The sequence below is a fragment of the Stigmatopora nigra genome, chromosome 5 (assembly GCF_051989575.1).
Source record: "Stigmatopora nigra isolate UIUO_SnigA chromosome 5, RoL_Snig_1.1, whole genome shotgun sequence".
NCBI classification, from domain to species: Eukaryota; Metazoa; Chordata; class Actinopteri; order Syngnathiformes; family Syngnathidae; genus Stigmatopora; species Stigmatopora nigra.
The window spans coordinates 10,478,723-10,493,793 of record NC_135512.1 but is presented as its reverse complement, the minus strand read 5'-3'; the positions used below and the strand labels follow the sequence as shown (position 1 = coordinate 10,493,793).

The 15,071-nt window shown below is 37.5% G+C and overlaps 1 long non-coding RNA gene across 1 annotated transcript in view; it reads left to right on the top strand.

Annotated features, from left to right (window-relative positions):
- Positions 1-15,071, top strand: part of LOC144197100 (uncharacterized) — a 78,795-nt gene that overhangs the window by 410 nt on the left and 63,314 nt on the right. The gene's annotated exons all lie outside the window — the stretch shown is intronic.

Below are 15,071 nucleotides of genomic sequence, written 5' to 3'. Positions count from 1 at the left end.
TGATTTCGGGCACCGGGCTAAGAAGACCCTGAATTGGTTGCCAGCCAATCACAGGGCACAAGGCAACAACAACCAATCACGCTCACACTCATTCCTAGGGAAAATTTAGAATGTTCAACCAGTCTATCCTGCATGTTTATGGCAAGTGGAAAGAAACCTGAGTACCTGGAGAAAACCCACGCAAGCCTGGGGAGGTCATGCAAACTCCACGCATTGAGGGCCGACCTGGATTTGAACCCTCAACCCCAGAACTGTGAGACCGACGTGCTAATCACTAAACATATATTAAATTAGTGAATTAAGATTGAAATGTTTTGCTCCTTTGGCATTTATTACATTAATAATACTACATATAATATAATAATCTATAATATTTAATATTTTGAGGTGATCTGGAGTAATTTCCTTGCATGGTTTCAGGAGTCTTTATCCATCAATACCACACATTCAAGCCAAAAAAGTTCAAGGTGGTTTAGATCTGGTGACTGTACTGGTCATTCATGAGAGATAGAATGTCAGGTACCGGCTCTCCAAATAGTACTTGCATAATTTGAAGTGCTTTGGGTCAGCGTGATGCAGTGGGATGAAATTGACTTCAATCAAGAAAGGGCCACAGGCTATGGTGTTGCAAAATAGAGTGATAGCCTTCCTCATTCAGTCACATTTGGGCTTCAGGTCACTCATGCAGAAAGATGAAATTCTTCAGCTATCTAGCCCGAAGATCCTGAATGATCATTCCTCATACCGTGACGAACACCAGCTGAAGGAAAAACGTCCCAAACCTGATTCTCCGGCCGCCATGCGCCATTGCATACAAACATAGAGTATGGTGTTCTTTTGATGATGAGCGTTTTTGGACTTGTGAGGATAAGCGGTTCAGAAAATGAATGAATGAATCTTATTGCCAATTGCAACCATATCATGCAGGTATTTTACATTTAATTGACCCGAGTTTATACTTTGTGGAGGTAGTATGTTATGTTAATGAAGGAAAATGCTTTTTCCATTCATCTTCATTTAATTTTTTTATTTGAAATATATTTCGTATTTGATGGATTTGGTGGATTTTCTTTAACTCCATTGTCAGGTAGGTGTTTTTTGACTTAACATTGTAGCAATGAACATGCACTAAAACACCCTATCTGTATATCCTGTGGAATAATTGCAGTGTGACCGGTATGTGTTACGCTATATTTACTGCCATTTGGGAGTCAGATATGCACTGTAATGTAATGATAAACTAGGTCCAAAATGCCACTCTTTCCAGTTCTCCCTCTGACTGAAAACCTTGTGTTGTAGCATGCAGGGTGTTTGTATAAAAGTTGAAATGTATCCGTGAACAAAAATCACGTCATTCACATTGCCAGCCAGAAGGCTAAAAATAGTCGGAGAAGAGAAGCTGAGTGGCTAATGAGGAACTGTTTTCCTGCCTTAATGTCTGGATGCTCCGGGATTCACTTGAACTAGTTGGCGTTAAAAGCTCATACATTTGGGAAGAAGCCCAATGAGGACAACGTGGAAATAGAGAGAGAGAAGAAGAGAGAGAAAAGGTCATTGGTACAATAACCCCCCACCACCCCACCCACACACATTTTCTCTGCTTGTGGCTATGCATATGCCAAAACGACTTTGCCCTCACCGGCTCAGGGTGGCCATTAACATTCAGAGGGGCCTGCAGTGTCTTTGCAGAGGAGCTGGGGATGTGCCAGCTTGGCAATTACAGTAACCGCTCCCACAGTTTGAGTTCTCCATTCAGATGAGCCTGGCCAGAGGCTACAATGAAGAGATAGATGCAGGCGCAAAAGGAGGACTCAAAAGGACAAATGTTTATATTGATCTGAATGGACTTGAGAGGAAATGCATTGAGACCATCACTTACCTCAAGGAGATGAGGGAATGTCTTCTACTGCCAACCTTTTAAAGCACCTTTAATATTCAAATGTTATTGTTTTCCTTCTCTGTAGCATCCTTTCTTAACAAAATTTTTCAACATATCAAACCCAACACTCATTTTTTTCCCTTCAACTCTTGCCTTCATTAGTGTCATGGCCGAGGAGCCCCAAGGAGCGAAAAGTTAGGCAATCCGTCTTAAAAATGTACATTGAAATGACTAACATTTACCCATTTGGGTGGTTTTTTAGGCACAATGCAATAACAAAAGAGTACTATATCCAAAACAAAATTGTCTGTTGGGGTGAATGTAAGTGTCAATGATTGTTTGTCTGTGATTGACTGGCTCAATCTCATCTCTAATGAGGACAAGCACAACAGTGGATAAACAGCATTTTATGGAGCAATGATGCCATCAATTATTGTATCTAAATTATGATGATAATATGAAGCGTTATTATCTAAATCGTGCGCATTTCTAATTGCTGTCGGTAAGCATCTATCATCTTTTCACAGGGTGTGCACATCCACAGTATAACTCAACACACATTTTAAACGATTCACAGTATTTACTATCAATCAAAAAATATGTAGTTGTAATCAATAAATTAGAAGTCACAGTTGCAATCCTAATATTTTCAACCGGGAAACCAGTGAGCCTATTTACTCTCATATAAGCCTCACCTTTAAATGCCTTAAAATTGTCGAATTTTACAATTTCTTGTGTACAAATGTGCCCCATAATTCGCAATTTCTCCTCCATAGTCATAGTTTTAATAGGAGTACAAATATGTTACTTTGAATGGAAAATCTTAAGAAAAAAACATTGCACATGGTATTTCTGAGATACTCTATGAATCAAAAGCACATTATTAGGATCAATATAATAAGGAATTAATTCCTCCAGTAAAGGTTGTTTTCTTACTGCAAAGCAGAAAATAACCAACAGATAGTGAATGTTACTCTACCGACATCCACTGGTGAAAATAAATATAGCAAGCCCTGTGTATACCCTTGATTCAGTCATCATAATTTTTTTTGTTACAAATATGGCTTATATGCGAGAAAATATGGTATTTCAATCCATTCCTTCCAACCATGTGGGTAAGCTATTCTACTTGTATTATATTCATTTCTTTGACGTTAGTGTATTTACCTGAAGGTCACAATCTGTTAAACCAATGAGTATGGCTTAAATACAGTACCAAACACCTGTGAGTTCCATGTTGCGATTTCGTCCTTGAGGACGCTGCTGCGAGCTCTTTCCAGTCTGTGCTGAATGTTTTACCGTGGGATATAATTACAGTTGAAAGTGGCAATAATGTTGACAAGCTGCTTTATATGACAGACTTCATTATAGCCTTAAGCTCACATTACATCTCTGCGGAATAAATGGCATCACTGAAATAATATTACTTGTCAATATGTCAACAAAACCCCTCTTATGAAGGACAAAAAAGACCAGCATGCACAACCTGTTGAATGTTGCATTTTAAACACCAAGTGACCATAATTTTGGCAGCAATATGTGGAAAGATACCCACTGAATTCAACACTTTAATTGTCCTTATGTCTCTTGACTTAGATGAATTACATTATTCATGCGCGTCCTCAAGGACATTGGATGCAAAATAATGTCAGCGGGGGGTGTTCTTCTGGCAACTACAAGTAGTATCTTGGATCTAGCAATATTGTACATGTTGGAAGGTTTTTGTAAAATGGTGCTTGAAAAAATGGAACCTTAATTGTGAAATATTTGCCATCTTTGGTGCGTTCCACACCAAATCCAAACCCTTTTTTTCTGTACGACTAGCATATTATGCAGTATCGGGTGTGTCAGTAGAGCAGAGTTGATCTTTGGATTATTTTCTCAATCTATCTCAGATCATGTTCCTTTCTCATTTCCCATGCGAGTAATGAAATCCAGCAGAAGTCTGACAAACCAGCTCGCAATGCCTTTGAAATTCATAATCCGTTTTACAGCATTCTTCTAATGAATTTCCTTTGCTTGTGTTTCTCTTTCTACGCAACAATCACACTGTAGAAATATTGTTATTAATCCTTTTTTAATTATGGTTTCAAAATGGTTAGGCTTATTTGCATTGCCTTGCATTGCATTGATTTCATGTCTAAACCTTATCTACAAAGCTATTTATAAAACATTTTGACCATATATCTAATGGCGTTTGACTTTTTTTAAACAGCTATTATGATTGGTTGACATTATTTTTTATTTAAATTGTTACTTTGTTGTTCTTGTCAAAGTGGCATTCCAGATACCTTCAACTATATTCTTCTTGACTACTTTAGGTACTCGTGTTGGTATTTTAACTAGGAGGACATCATTTTTAGCATTCAAGAGTCATCTATATGGTTTTTCCCCATTAGCGATGTCTTGATTGAAAATTCCAACTATTGAATGTATTTATTAAATAGTATAATTATCTATATTCACTTTGTCTTGAAGCAAATCAGATACAATCGGTTCGAATCATTTATTTATTTTTTGTCGACCACCCCGGATTGATATCGAGATATAAATCGTATCATATTTTCTGTTAAAGATTCACACAGATTCAGACATCCTGTTTTAATTGATTTTAAATGATCAAAATGTTATCTAACATTCCATTTTTAGATACTTATGGAACCGCACAATTATATGACTTGCCAATGGTTCCATCAGTGTCCGTTTGCGTGATTGTTTGCAAAAAAACAACAACAAAAAACTCCATTTAAAAATAAAAAAGTAGTTTATTCCTTAAGTGGAAAGTACAGCTACTTAATTTTATGGCTAGCAATCACAATCGAGCGTCCCAATTCGGTGACACAGCTTTTTCTCTTTTGCCGCGCCTCATCACTTTCCTCTCTTCATTAATTAATCAGAGAAAGAGAAGAGAGCAAAGAGGCTTTGTCGAGAGCAAGAGAAGAGAAGAAAAAAAAACAAAGCTTGAGAGTGCCAGGCCTTATTAATGAAGTGAATCTTCGTTCAGTCACACATGGCGAATAAACGTCCGCCCCCTTGAAGCTCTTAATCGGCCCATTAGTCTTTGAGCGACCGCTGCCCGTTTCTTTTTAATCTCCCGGGGGGTCTCTCTCAAAAGAGTCCACCTTCATCCATCAACTCATGTTTGCATGGTGTCCACACCTGCTGACAGCACGCTTGGAGATGCTACATCATAATCACTGCTTACTTGTGCATTGGCACATTCATCAATTACACCACACACGTGCCCACCTCAATGAGACAAACAAAATGATATTCTTTATATAAGAGTGAACGCCAGTATCTTTGCCAAGGCCAATCCTTCCCTACTTGAACTCTTTCACTCCCCGGATATCATGTCAACAGGCTTACTCTTCTTTCAGGAGCCACAGAATATTGTGTTCTACAGGCTTTATAACATCAACAACTTGTTTGTTGCATCTCTTAATTGAATTGCTTCATTTCTCATTGCATTTACAAATTCATTAGAGCACCGTGTATTGACGAGTATGGATGGATTTCCCTCCATTCATTCATTTGTATTTTCTTCTTTTCTCTGATGAAGATCATTGTTCAGCTAACGCAAAAGGGGTTTTGATCATTTACAGTAGAAAACAAATTAAGGAGGATTTAAATCAGCCCATTTGGACACTTTAAATCTTTTTGCTTGTTGCTATGCAATGTTATCAATTCTACAGAAAGCCAGTCTTTTGCTTTCTCTCTCTTTATTTTATCCTTACAGAGACACCGGTTACTCCAGTGGACATATAGTCAAACATTAACATCATCTTAAGTCATTTAAGGCCAGCTAAATCGCGATATCAGATGTCTATTGCTGTCAATGGCAGCCTAACAATAAAAATACAATATGTGAGGTCACATGCGAGTTATTTAAGAAATACAAATGTACAATAAATAAATCAACACATTCTCAGAAAAAGTATACACATTATACCTACATATTATTGAATTAATTGTATTTTTAATTATTTACATTCTATTTTTAATCATTAGTACTTGAAGAATTGTTTTCCTTCCAAAATGGACTCTTCAATTCATTCAGTCAATTTATTTTGAATTATAAATATTATTTTATTACTAATGACAAAATACAGGCAAGAAGACTAATACAACCATTGAAAGTCAAATAAGAGTAGAATTTTGCTCTTTGGTTGTGAATTTGAATTCAAGCAATACATTGATCATACAATCTTGATATATTCAATGCAACTTGCTTGGAAACCCCCATTAAATGACACCAAGGGTTATACAAATTGGACAGAAAAACACAATAGGTCACTGTTTTTCTTTAAAATAACAGAATATATACTGATAAACAATTGTGTTGACAGCTATAATTATGCTAACACAAATGCATGTACATTATGATAGTTATAATCTTTTAAACAACTTTTACTTCAACACATACTGCAAATTTCAATGGACAACCGCATGTTTGGTGTCCAACCATTTAGAAGTACAGCACTTGTTGTACATATACCGTACTTTACAGTACTGTAGTAAATAATGCTGAGTATAGCACTGTAGGTGTTTAATGAGCCCATATAATGCATACAGTCACATAAAACACCGTAGCTATGAAATATAAATACTGTTCGCATAACAGATCATGGAAGTGAGGGATGATGGAAAAGAAAATGTGCCTCATGGTTGCTGCCTGTAGGAAATGATACTCAATTTGTGTTAGAAGCATTGCAGTATATTGAATGGGCGAATGTTTCTCTGTTTGCTGGCATACATTAAATATGCACATACTAAATATGCATTATGTGGTTTATGAGTGATTGCGCATCGGTGGCCGTGTGCCCAAGTCTCGCACTATTGTGAAGACTTTTGGTTAGATAATGCGGGCCGGTGGAAAGATTAATGGTTGTAACTAATCTCCGCATCAGCGCCATCATTACAAAGATTTCATCTGAATAACATCAGAATTAAATCGGCATTAGAAAAACAAAACAGAGTCAAGATAAGCGAGATAAAGGAAATAATACAAAGATGATGTTTGTTTCTGTTGATGGGAAAGTGATTATTATGTAGTTTCAGTATGATATTGCGGTAATGGAATATGTTTTACAGTTGATATTTCTCTAAAATGTATTGCAATGAGGATCAAGTCTGTTGTAACGTGACTATCTATGATGTTACTATCTAAGTGTGCATGCTATATACATATGTACTATACAAAAACACTACATTAGTTAAATGTCAAAAGGATCTTAGTTTTTTTCAAGCTTTATATTGTACCAATTTCAATGAAAAACATATTTTCGTAGAGTAAAAAAAACTAAAAACAGCAATTACAGTTCGAGTAATGCTTGTGTAAATTCTCGCCCATTGCACTTTCAAAGAAAACATAGCATAATTCCATATGGTAAAGAAGCACGTTTGAGAAAGCAACAAAATATGGGTCATGGCTTCCTTTATCACCCCAACACACACCACTATCAGACATTGATGTATTTTCTTAAATGGGTCCAAATGACTTGGAACAGGGAAGGTGCTCGGTCTTCTTCAGCACAATGAAACAGCCACATGCGCAAACACGAATCGATTCACAATTTGTTCTCAGCTGTTATCAAAGTTGTTTTCAACTTCTATCTTTTCGGCCGTCAAACACTGCAGTATCAGATTGGTAAGAAGAATAGCAGAACCCCAATACGACTTCCTCATTTTCATCCGACAATCAACCACTCTGTTACAACCCAATTTCAATATCCTCCCAATTTTTCTTCCAAAATGAATGCATCAAAAGTTTTCCAGTCCTCTGTTTGAAAACTCATCACACACCAACAACACTATTTTCATGCAGAGTCCTCTTTAGATTGGTGGCCATTCGATAATAGAATCAACATTGCAGTTTTGATATAGCTGTTACTCAGCCTTATTACTTTTGCATATGTTAGAACTCCAGGCAAAAAAAGTCTGGAAACAACAACATTAATTCAGTCCAATCAAAATATCTGAGACACAAATCTGACTTCAACATCAGGTCGTCATCTCTTGTCCCATCCCCGACTGAGTAAAAAAAGGACATATATCATACCTGTCATCCTCGGCCAATTGCTCCCCTTATTAAGCGATAAAAAAACGTACAAATGCAACGTGGCACATATTTGCTCAGATAGGGCACACTTAAATGTCTAAAATGTTCTCCAAAGTAGACGTGGTGCCCAATCAATATGCACTAAATTCGAGATTCTCTAGATCGATGACGCTGACAGCTTGACTGTCTGGGTACATTGCTTGCTGACGAGCTATATTTATATAGTGAAAAGAGGAATGCACATGCTTAAAGCATGACAATATTAGCAGTCAACGATTAAGTTTTTGTCTGCTTTTAGTGACTAAAACAATCCAGATTACAGCCATGATGGGTAAAATTTGATCGGTTTTACAAAAAACTTAGGTACAAAAAATCTTGTGCAAAAGTTGTACACAATTTGAAATGATCAAAAAACATGAAATACAGGACAAAACATTTAAGTCGCCACATATGGTATATTCACATCATAAAAGTCCATAGTTTCTCGTGTTTGGTCTGGACCAAAATACAATACAACCCTTTTCACATTGCAATTCTCGCTACAGTCCCAGGACTTGACAACAAACCTACATATGCACAAACATCGTTTAATGGACAGACAAAACGGTCTGGGCGTGGTAAAACACTACAGTGCAAACCACAGAGCTGTGATGCAAACAACATGGTGCGGAGACAAACAAAGATGATCCCTGGTGTGTTACAAAAGCCCCCTTTCACATGGTTACTTTCCCTGAATTTGATAGATTGGACTTCGCTGAGCCACAACCCACAGTCCTTTTCTTTGTAAAAAAAACAAAAAACAGTTACAATCCCATTTTGTTCTAGGCCAGAATACTAATGTACTACTACCAATAAGCCACGGGAGTGTGGCTCGAATGTTATGTGGCCATAATGTACTTAATGGTGAAGCTTTACATCTCATTGTATTTGTATAATGACAATAGAGTCATTCAATTCTATTTAGTGTGAACTTGATTTGAACATCTGCCATTCTTTATAGAGCTTGTCCTGATGGCATCATCCCATTGCGCCTTTTCTACTTGATTTTGGATAAAGGTCCGGTACATCCATTATAGGACACATACAGCTATTCAGACATTGGTACATATTGACAATTTTAACTTGAGTTATAACTGTGATAGCCTTAACAAAGAGGCTTTTTTTGTTGTCGGAGCAAGCAGGTTACCCGAACAAAACCCACACAGACACATGAGGGAGCTTCTCATTGCAGAAGTGTGCATGGTTTAAGCAGTAGACTGTCCTCCCACTAGCTTCACTGTGAATTATTTTTGTTGTTCTGACTCCAGGCACAATAATTTGACAACACTAAGAAGGGAACAATTGTCGTTTTAGAATCTGCGTTTTGCTTGGAACATCATTTACAAAAAAAACTTGGCATCAACTGTGCATGTAGCCATCCACTTTATTCTTGCAAAGTGACATGTGCCACACACATACCACAACTATTGCCTACTTTTCCAAGTGACTTCCCAAATGAGACACACTTGCCTAGAAGCTCATCCTTCCTTGCATTCCATCATCATTTAGCTAAATTCATTACTTCCACAAAAGGCCACAGTGTTTTTTTTTTCTCCACTTTGTGCCCTCCCAGCTGCACATGTCACCACAAAGCTACTTCACAAAAGGGAGCTGGGCGTTTGGCAAATTAAATGTGAAATGCTGGGACATATTTATTAATTAAGCACTAATCTGATGAAGTGTGATAGCAGGACAGAAGTTTCCTTTAAGGGAAGAGAGGCCTTTGTGTTGAGGTGATTAATAAACCCCACAGGGTAAAAAAAAATATAATTGGTTGCACGTCCCTCCCAGCTGTAGAACATTGCAGGATTTTTAATTGGAGAAGTGAATTTTTTGATGACACGCCTCATTCAATCACATTTACATTATGTCAACACTCACTGGCCTTCATGTATAATACATATAGCCACTCTACTTCAAGACAGATGTCAGTGAAATAAATCACACTTGGAGGCATGTGAATGCCTTCATGGTCTTATTTTTTAGTCCTTACAAGGGTTGCCATGCTAAAAAAAAAAAAAAATAATATAATGGAGGAAGTTGATGTGGCCAACTAGCCTGAAATTTGCAACTATGCATGTTGTATTTGATTATCTCGTCCAATAATATTCATCAATGCTAAGACTCCCCATAAACTGTCTGCAACCCATAATAATACATGTTGATTAGCCCATAATTTCCCTGTATTTCTTGTCTCTATGCCTAGACCTAGAGTATTGAGTCTGGTTTCAGTGTAAATCAACACTTGATTTATTGCAAAATCAATCTCTAGTTCTACTGTAAACTATATACTGTAATACTATTTAAAACCAGTGTCCTCAGATATAACATCCACACACTATAATATCTTTGTTGTGAGCTGTTAAAAGAATTATACTTGAACATAATATGATGCAATTACTAATTCTTATTGAATATTTTGTTTCCACCTCTTGTAAAATGATGTAATTTATAATTTTAATTTAATATCTTTCAATTTTTTTATTAATTTTTTCCTGAAAAAAAATCTGCGAAGCTCTGAGTCCGCGATAGCTGAAGCGCGAAGTAGCGAGGGAACACTGTAAATGTGTTCTGACGACAACATGATTATGAATTTTGCTCCACTCTATTTGAATTGGGCTCATCGGTCACAACTTTGTGACTGAGGAAAGGCATTGTTTTGTGTACTGCCAAAATAATGGGCATCCAATATAACTGAGTTGCAGCAATAGTAAACAGTTGTATCCACAAGTGAAGGAGTGCATGGATGTATAAAATATAATTGGATTCTCTCCCTATTTACTTCAATTCAATTTTGGACAGAAAGTCTGACATTTTGTATTGTATTACCTTCTGAATTCCTAGAGAGTACAAGTTATCCTTTCCAAAGTGCCATCTCACAACACATTTTGAAAAGTATAGTGAAGAACCCGTAGTCAATAGAAAAGCGATATACAGTAGTACCTCGAGATACACGCTTAATTTGTTCCGGGAATGAGCTCGTATGTCGATTTACCAGTGCTCCGCCCAGTGCTCGTAGAGACATTACACGAGGGAGTTGTGGAGAGAGAGACAGTGCCCTTGATGTTCTTATGAGCAGCCTCTCGCGTTCGCATTATGCTCGTATATTAAAATTTGTCTCTTATCTCAAGATAAATATTTGCCCGAAATCTCACTCGTATCTCAAATTGCTTGTATGTTGGGGCACTCGTATGTCGAGTTAGTTAGTGTATTCCTGCCCAGAATGCATTGCACCGTCCCAAAATTGTTTCAGTTTTTGGCATTAGAAAAATTCACAAGCTGTAGTTTGAAGGTTTTATTTTTTTTAGTAGGGTGCAAGTCTCGCAACTATATTGCAACATGAATGAAGCCTACTATACTACAATAGTCACCCTTATCATTTTTTTTTGCTGTCTTTTTTTTCTGAAGAGATGCTAGTTTTCATCATTTTTTTTGTCCCTTATGTGAGCTTTAATAAACAGTTTTCACAATACTGGACATGACATTAATTGAAGGAAAGCATTTGTGTTTCATGGGAGTACACACTTGATACAGTACTGTTCCTGTACTGGGGAATATGCCGAGTATTTGATTGTCAGCGTTGATGGCCGCTGGGCGCCTGTTGTTTTTGCGCTTCAATGCTAGACAAAACATTTTTACAACAGCTTTGTGCACTTGGTGTGTGGTGGGGTCGACACTGTGCTATATCACACGGGATGGCTGCAATTGCTGACTAGAAGTGAGGTTCATCATTCCAGTGGAGACGTGGAAAAGAGGATTGGCGTTAAAGCAATTGAAGTGAAGCACTTCTTAGATGAGACTGCAAAATTGGATCATTCTTTCTGCATGTTGATGCAACTTACAAAAGACAAGTGCATTTAGATTTTTAATTTCTCGCTTGTTTTGTTAGTAGATGTGAGTGTCAAGCACACTGTGATCATGTAGATTGTTGATTGACTATAAAACGAGACTGCAAATGCCTCCCTTTTTAATGAAAAACAGCTTGAAAAATGAAAATGATGGACGAATAAATGAGAAACCATACTTGGCCTTCCTTAGTGTTTAATACAGTGATTATTTCTGTTTTATGTATATGAACTAAGTTGATTTGGATTGAGTTAAAACTGAGTCATGTTAATGCATTGTATTTATTTCATTTTAAAGAATTACAGCTGGTTAGTGGCATTTTTTTAGATCAGGCACCAGGGACAGGAGCAAAAGATATTTTTTTAAAAGCAGGGGAAAAATAAAGACGTACCCCTACTCCCAGTCATGACACACTCTCACACGTGCCCCCGTCTATGCACGTGCATGTAAATTCCTACAGTCATTAGGTACTACAGAATGCAGCCTCTATATCAGATTGAAGCCCTAATAAATGGGGAAAATGCTTAAAATCTAAACAGACATGATGGGAATATTAATGATGACAGTCATTGTGCAGTCTATATTTTTTCACATATGTTGTAATTAGATGATATTGGCTTTTATATACACAGATGATTTATAATGTATTTTTTCCCTTTTTCTCCCTTTTTAAAACTTTTCCTCCAAAACACTTGAAAAAAATCCTTTCGCACAATGATCTTACAGGTTTAGATGAGGTTTGCACTCACTCTAGGGGGCAGTATGACTCTATGTGCACGCAAACGTATACTTTCACAGCCCTTTTGCCTGGACGCTTTTTTTTCTGTCAAAATTGTTTTCGTCTCATTGTGAATCCTTTTAAGCTAGCAGTAAAGCAATTACACGTTGAATTAACCATTTTCAATCTCAAAAATGGGGAGTTTTTCCCGCGTGCATTTGACCAGATGACTCGTATACACCGACGTGAGTGAGCAAAGTTTGGTTTCCCCATTTCAAAAGTCTTCTTAAGCGTGTTTCAAAAGGCCAGGGCAGCAAAACATGTAGAAAAGTATCTGTTCATTGACACACTCAGACTGGACTTTATTTTGCAATTGGGTAAGCCAGATACAGAAATAACAGCCCCAAAACATTGTCACAATACTTTGACATGGGCACCTCTCTTGTTCCCATGGAAACCTGAGATAACATCCTTTAGTTCTAGTTCTAACATTGTAGGACACCTCCGGTCTTGTGTTTGAGCTGGTTTTTAAACCAGAGGTCACCAACCTTGTTGAAACTGAGAGCTGGGTACTTGATTAACGCAAATGGCTTCCATAAATTCATGCTTATGACCTTACAAATGTACTATTGTTCTGTTGGAATTGGCTTGATGCTAAGCAGTTAATTGTGGATAAATCTATTGATGTGACCGTAACCACACACGAGTTGATGTGTGTGTTTACTTTTTTTCACTTACTTCCTAAAAGTGTGAGACAAAATTGCTAAGGTGCCCCAGAGTGTTCTTTTCAAGACTTGGAATTAAAGTTGACTGAGTCATAATCCTGCAGTAATACACCATCTTCTCTCAGACCGACTTATGAAAAAGGAAAAGAAGTGGAGGATGTTGAGAAAAATGAGGAAACTGTGATTGTGATGGAAGTGTGAGAAGGTGTTAGAGCTGAGAAACAACAAGGAGAGAGCTGAAGAGGAAGCTGATGCAGTATCTGCTTTGTGTGGCTCCTATGGGGTTCAGTGCTGGTTTGAACGCCAATATACATGGTTATGATAGAATTATTGAATGTCTATAGAATATGTTCTGTATCCCCTATCTTTGGTGAGCACAGGAGACTTTTCAACTGCCTTTCTGTCTTTGATGTGTCAACTTCAGACCTTCTTTCCATACATATGATAAATTAATAGAAAAAACACTAGCATAATCACATGGTATGAAAAAACGTATTATTATTATCATTTTTAATAGGATGTCACTATAGTGTGCCTCATTATTTTTTGGCTATTCAGAGATGAGATCATGTCAGATAATTTCAAAGGTATCATCTAATTTTCTGAAGCGCTCTTTCCCTACTAGGGTTGGGGAGGGGGTGCTGGAGCCTATCCCAGCTGACTTTGGACCAGAGGCGGGGGACACCCTGAATTGGTGGCAAGCCAATCGCAGGGCACAACGAGACAAACAACCATTCACGCTCACACTCATACCTAGGGGCAATTTAGAGTGTCCAATCAGCCTCCAAATGCATGTCTTTGGAATGTGGGAGGAAACCCGGAGTACCCGGTGGAAACCCACGCAGGCCCGGGGTGAACATGCAAACTCCACACAGGTGAACCGACCTGGATTTGAACCCAAGTCCCCCACTGTGACGCACAAACCACTCATCCGCCGGCTTGCAAAGGTGCAATTTTGATTGCAATATGTCCCATTCTAAGCGTGTTTGAATGTGCGGCATGTCAGCAGGCAGTAATCAGCTTATCTTAACCCCACTGTAAATATGCAAATAGTGTTTGATGATTAATTGACCCCAGTTGGACAGAGAGGGAGTTCAGTGGAAGAACAATATGATGCATGAGGACCCAAGCATTAGAGAAAGTCAACGGAGTTAATTGATTGTATGTGTGTGTGTCAGAGTGCGTCTGAAGCAATATTCTTTTTTTTCCCCCACAAGAGACCATTCTTTTGGCTTCTTGACTGATCAAAATTAATGTATACCCTTTAACGGCACAGTGATTGGTTATTGATGTACTTAAGGATGATTTTCTGGTCTGTAATGTGTAGTCGTGTAATTGCTGAGTCTTTAAGCTTAATATACAGATCTACTTTAGCCTGTATGAATAGTCGACAATCTGCTCATTTATGATATAAATTAATCATAGTTGACATTTACCTACTTAAATATAACAAGGTAAAACACTGCTATTTATCAATTTTTCTGAAAACCTTCACTACAGAACGCATTTCTTTTCCTAACATCAGATTCACCAACTCAATAGTCAACAAGGGAAATTGAATACTTTCTGTGAAAAGAAAACCTTCATTGTAGCCATTTAAGTACCTTGTGTAATACTAACTCGTCACTCATGATTAATAAAAAAATAGCATGGAAATTTGTCCCACCATTTTGTTGTAAAGTTTTGATTTATGATGCTATTTATTTATGTTGTGTTTACCAAACGGCTCTCCACTATAATTGAAGTTGTATCACTTGGAGTGTAAATGTTGCCTCTCCAACCCTCTAATTTGTTGTTTTAGTC